This window comes from Chiloscyllium plagiosum, chromosome 39 (genome assembly GCF_004010195.1).
Source record: "Chiloscyllium plagiosum isolate BGI_BamShark_2017 chromosome 39, ASM401019v2, whole genome shotgun sequence".
NCBI lineage: Eukaryota > Metazoa > Chordata > Chondrichthyes > Orectolobiformes > Hemiscylliidae > Chiloscyllium > Chiloscyllium plagiosum.
The window spans coordinates 17330882-17336208 of record NC_057748.1 but is presented as its reverse complement, the minus strand read 5'-3'; the positions used below and the strand labels follow the sequence as shown (position 1 = coordinate 17336208).

The 5327-nt window shown below is 45.7% G+C and overlaps 1 protein-coding gene across 2 annotated transcripts in view; it reads left to right on the top strand.

Moving 5' to 3' along the window:
- Nucleotides 1-5056: 5056 nt before the first annotated feature.
- LOC122542284 (myocardin-related transcription factor A-like) overlaps nucleotides 5057-5327 on the top strand; it is a 200812-nt gene continuing 200541 nt past the window's right edge. For both annotated transcript variants that reach the window (XM_043679873.1, XM_043679871.1), the window contains exon 1: nucleotides 5057-5106. The gene's annotated coding sequence lies outside the window, so the exon portion shown is untranslated. The remainder of the gene's footprint in view (nucleotides 5107-5327) is intronic.

Below are 5327 nucleotides of genomic sequence, written 5' to 3'. Positions count from 1 at the left end.
CTGGAGTAGGTGGGACCTCTACAAACAGGATGGTCTTCACCTGAACCAGAGGGGTACCAATATCCCGGGGGGTGGAATTTGCTAATGCTCTTCGGGTAGGTTTAAACTAATTCAGCAGGGGGATGGGAATCTCAATTGTAGTTTGTGTATAGAGGAAGTTGAGAGTAGGGAGGTCCGAAATAAGGTTTTAGGGTGTCAAGAGGGCACTGGCAAGCAAAACGTTGGTTCGATGTGTGTCCATTTCAATGCCAGGAGCATCTGGAGTAAGATGGGTGAACTTGCAGCATGGGGGATTTCGATGTTGTGGCCATTTCAGAGACATGGGTAGAGCAGGGACAGGAATGGTGATTGCAGGTTCTGGGACTTAGATGTTTCAGTAACAACAGAGAAGATGGTAAATGAGGTGGGGGCGTGGCATTGTTAGTCAAGGACATTATTATGGCTGCAGGAAGGACGTTTGAGGACTTGTCGACTGGGGTAGTATAGGCTGAGATTAGAAACAGGAAAGAAGGGCTCACCTGTTGGGAGTTTTCTATTGGCCTCCAAATAGTTCCAGAGATTTACAGGAAGGGATGGCAAAGATGATTCTCGATAGGAACGAGAGTGACAGGGTAGTTGTTATGGGGCACTTCAACTTCCCAAATATTGACTGGGAATACTATAGTTCAAGTACTTTAGATGGGTCTGTTTTTGTCCATTGTGTGCAGGAGGATTTTTGCCCCCGCCCTCACCAACAACGGGGCGAGGCCACATTAGATTTGATTCTGGGTAATGAGACTGGCGAGGTGTTAGATTTGGAGAGAGGTGAGCACTTTGGTGATAGTGACTACAATTCAGTTATGTTTACTTTAGCGATGGAAAGGGATAGGTATACACTGGAGGGCAAGAGCTACAGGTGGGGGAAAGGCAATTATGATGCGATTAGACAAGATTTAGGATGTATAGGATGGAGAAGGAATCTGCAGGGGATAGGCACAATAGCAATGTGGAGCTTATTTAAGGAACAGCTACTGTGTGTCCTTGATAAGTACATACCTGTCCAACAGGGAGGAAGCTGTAAAGCACAGCAGCCCTGGTTTACTAAGGAAGTTGAATCTCTTGTCAAGAGGAAGAAGAAGACTTATGTTAGGATGAGATATGAAGGCTCAGTTAGGGCAATTGAGAGTTACAAGGTATCCAGGAAAGACCTAAAGAGAGAGCTAAGAACAGCCAGAAGGGGACATGAGGGATAGGATCAGGGAAAACCCTAAAGCTTTCTACAGGTATATAAGGGATAAAAGAATGACGAGAGAAGATTATGGCCAATTAAGGATGATAGTGGAAGTTGTGCATGGAGTCAGAGGAGATAAGAAAAGCGCTAAATGAATATTTTTTGTCAGTATTCACACTGGAAAAAGATAATGGTTGTCGAGGGGAATATTGAGAACAGGCTACTAGACTGGATGGGATTGAAGTTCACAAGGAGGGGATGTTAGAAATTCTGGGAAGTGTGAAAATAGATAAGTCCCTGGGTTGGATGGAATTTATCCTCGGATTCTTTGGGAAGCCAGGGAGGAGATTGCCGAGCCTTTGGCTTTGATCTTTATGTTGTCATTGTCTACAGGAATAGTGCCAGAAGACTGGAGGATGGCAAAGGGAGTAGAGACAACCCTGGGAATTATAGACCAGTGAGCCTTACTTTTGTTGTGGGTAAAGTGTGGGAAAGGATTATAAGAGATAGGATTTATAATCATCTAGAAAGGACTAAGTTGATTAGGGATAGTGTTTTAAAAAATTCTCAAGGTCAGGTTCGTAGGAGAGTAGTCTGACACAGAACAAACAACCAAGAGGCGAGTCTGCTAGAATATGAGCATTTTATTCCCCGCAGCGTCGCTACAACCAGGTCTCATACTTACAACGGGTCTGGCTTATACTCACTCTACATGTTACCGGAACTGGGAGCCGTCAGTTCTCGTAGAGCGGTTGCCAACAACCCACGCTCGGCGGTTAAACGTAACCCCGGAGCAGACTCACCGAACTGGAGACTTTTCCAGCTGATATACTCTTTTCCAGATATAAACATTCATGTGAACAACAGAGCAAGGCTAAAAAACACATTCCATTCTGGTTACATACAGATAAGAAGATTCACACGGGGAGGTGTGTAATAAGATTCACACGGGACTAAGCAACACCTCCATTCCGGTTAGATTCACACATGTATTGGGACATAATTTTTTAACCGTTTCACCACAGATAGTCAACACGGTTTCATGAAGGGTAGATCGTGCCTCACAAACCTTATTGAGTTCTTTGAGAAGGTGACCAAATAGATGGATGAAGTGGTCATTGATGTGGTGTATATGGATTTCAGTAAGGCTTTTGATAAGGTTCCTAATGGGAGGCTACTGCACAAAATACAGAGGCAAGGGATTGAGGGTGATTTAGCGGTTTGGATCAGAAATTGGTTAGCTGAAAGAAGACGGAGGGTTGATGGGAAATGTTCATCCTGGAGTTCAGATACCAGTGGTGTACTGCAAGCATTTGTTTTGAGGCCAATGCTGTTTGTCATTTTAATACACGATCTGGAAGAGGGTGTAGAAGGATGGGTTAGTAAATTTGTGGATGACACTAAGGTTGGTAGAGTTGTGAATAGTGCTGAAGGATGTTTTAGGTTACAGACGGACATAGATAAGCTGCAGAGCTGGGCTGAGAGGTGGTAAATGGAGTTTAATGCAGAAAAGTTTGAGGTGATTCATGTTTTGAAAGAGTAACAGGAATGCAGAGTACTGGGCTAATGGGAAGATTCTTGGTAGTGTAGATGAGCAGAGAGATCTCAGTGTCCACATACATAGATCCCTCAAAGTTGCCACCCAGGTTGATAGGGCTGTTAAAAGGCCATATGGTGTGTTATCTTTTATTAGTAGAGGGATTGAGTTTTGGAAGCATGAGATCATGCCGCAGCTGTACAAAACTTTGGTGCGGCCGCATTTGGATTATTGCGTACAGTTCTGGTCACCGCATTATAGGAAAGACATGGAAGCTTTGGAAAGGGTTCAGAAGAGATCTACGTGGATGTTGCCTGGTATAGAGGGAAAGTCTTACAAGGCAAGGTTGAGGGACTTGAGGCATTTTTTTGTTAGAAAGAAGGTTGAGAGATGACTTAATTGATACATGGCAGATAATCAGAGGGTTAGATTGGGTGGACAATGAGAGCCTTTTTCCAAGGATGGCGATGGATAGCATGAGGGAGCATAGCTTCAAATTGAGGGGTGGTAGATATAGGACAGATGTCAGAGGTAGTTTCTAGTAGGGGACACGTAGAGGCATGGAATGGGCTGCCTGCAACAGTTGTAGACTCGCATTTAAATGGTCATTGGATAAATATATGGATGATAATGGAATAGTGTAGATCAGATGGGCTTCAGATTGGTTTCACAGGGCGGTGCAACATTGAGTGCCGAAAGGCCTGTACTGCGCTGGAATGTTCTATGTTCTATGTTAAAACAAAATTTTTCACTGTACCTGGGTATGCGACAATTATAAATGAAATTAAATCAAATCAATAATAATGTCAGCTGGGACCATAATACTTTGCACAGTATCCCAGATGTGCTCTCACCAATGCCCCATATAATGCCCCATATAATGCCCTACTCTTGAATTCAAATTCCCTCATGGTAAAGGATTTGTATCATTCTGTTGGATTTGTGGAAATCCGTTTTCCAAATGCTCTGTTCAAGTAAAAGTCTGTGCTTTCAACTGGTAGTTTTGAGGTGCCATACTCACATTCTGCCTTAAATTAAGGCACTGCTTTCTGGTGGGATATGGGCTCTGGGAACCTCTAAAACAAAAGCTAAGGATATGGAAATCTGAAATAAAAACAAGTGTGGGGGAGGGGGTCAGGGAGGAGGGTGTGGGGGAAGGGATCAGGGAGGAGGGTGTGGGAGAGGGGATCAGCGGGTTTGACTGCAAATGAGGAGAAGAGATACAGAGCTAATGTTTCAGTTCTAGGTTGAGTCTCCATCAGAACCATTGCAGCCAGGCCTCCTGACTTTTTCCGGCATTTTCTGCTTTGGTATTTGGGAGACTTCTTTTCTCTTTTCTAAGTGTGTGTGATGCGTAATGCAAGTGCAAAACAAAAAGTGGTGGCAACCAACAGAAGATAGTATCGCAACCGATGCCTGGCCATGCCCGCAACCAGAATTGTTGAGTCACTGCATTGCCCTTCAATGCTTTATCACAGAGGGCTGTTGAAGCTGAAGCAATGAATACATTCAAGGCTGAGACAGACAGATTTCTAATCGGTATTCAAGGTTATGGAGAAATGGGGACAAGAAAGTGGATTATCAGTTCAGTCTTGATGGGCAGAATGGCCTCATTTTGCTCCTACACAGTACGGTCCCTCAATAATAACCAGGTGTAGGAATCTCTGGTTGCTTATTCTCTGAGGGTCAATTGCCTGTGCCCTGGGGACAATCAACTCCACGCTTATTGAGAGTCAAGATTCCATGGTAAAAATCCTGAAGTAAACAGTGAAAACCTTGGCAGAGCGGCCTTAAAGTGAGGAGAGAGAGGATTACGGTTATTATTCTGTCTGGGGACATTTTTTACTGTTAATCCTAATTCATCCCTTTCATGTCTTCAAGTAGATAGTTGAGAGTCCAATGCAGAAAGGTGTTAAAGCCTCATCCTCACTGCACCTACTCCTCCACGCCAGCAGGCGGCGCGTTGATCACCCATAAGGGACAGTCAAGTGAATAAACGCTGGATTGCTATTGGATGATTATAACAGCCCCTTAGCCGGTTACTGTCTTTCTATTGGTCTAGACTTCTGTCAATTAGCACTACCCTATCCGTGATTGAATAATACTGATGTCAGTCCAACACAATCTCGCCGTCTATTGTGCGAAATCCCACCATCAAGTTGGACATTCCCATGATGATTGGATACTCTCGCCATCATTCATCATGGTCTGCACAATGATTGGATAGCGGTGGAGATAGGCGGGGACACGGTCACGATGGGCGCCGATTGGTCGGAAGTACTGTCAATCATCCGCTATGGGCGCGCACATCCGGTGTCATGTTTCCGGTCTGAGGAGGAGACGGCGGCAGCGGCGGCCGGTGAGCGGGAGCTGGCGGCGGGGGGAAGCAATGGAGGCAGTGGGCGTCGGGACTGGGACACGGTCGAGCGGGGACGGTGGCGGGTGGGGAGCAAGTAGGTGGGAACAGCGACCTTGCGATGGGTGTGGGTCGGTGCCGCTGATGTGAGGGAGGCGGTGGCTGCCGCGGGAGGGTGGGGGAGGGGAGGCTGCAGGAGCGAGGGGCAGAGGGAGGAGGGGGTG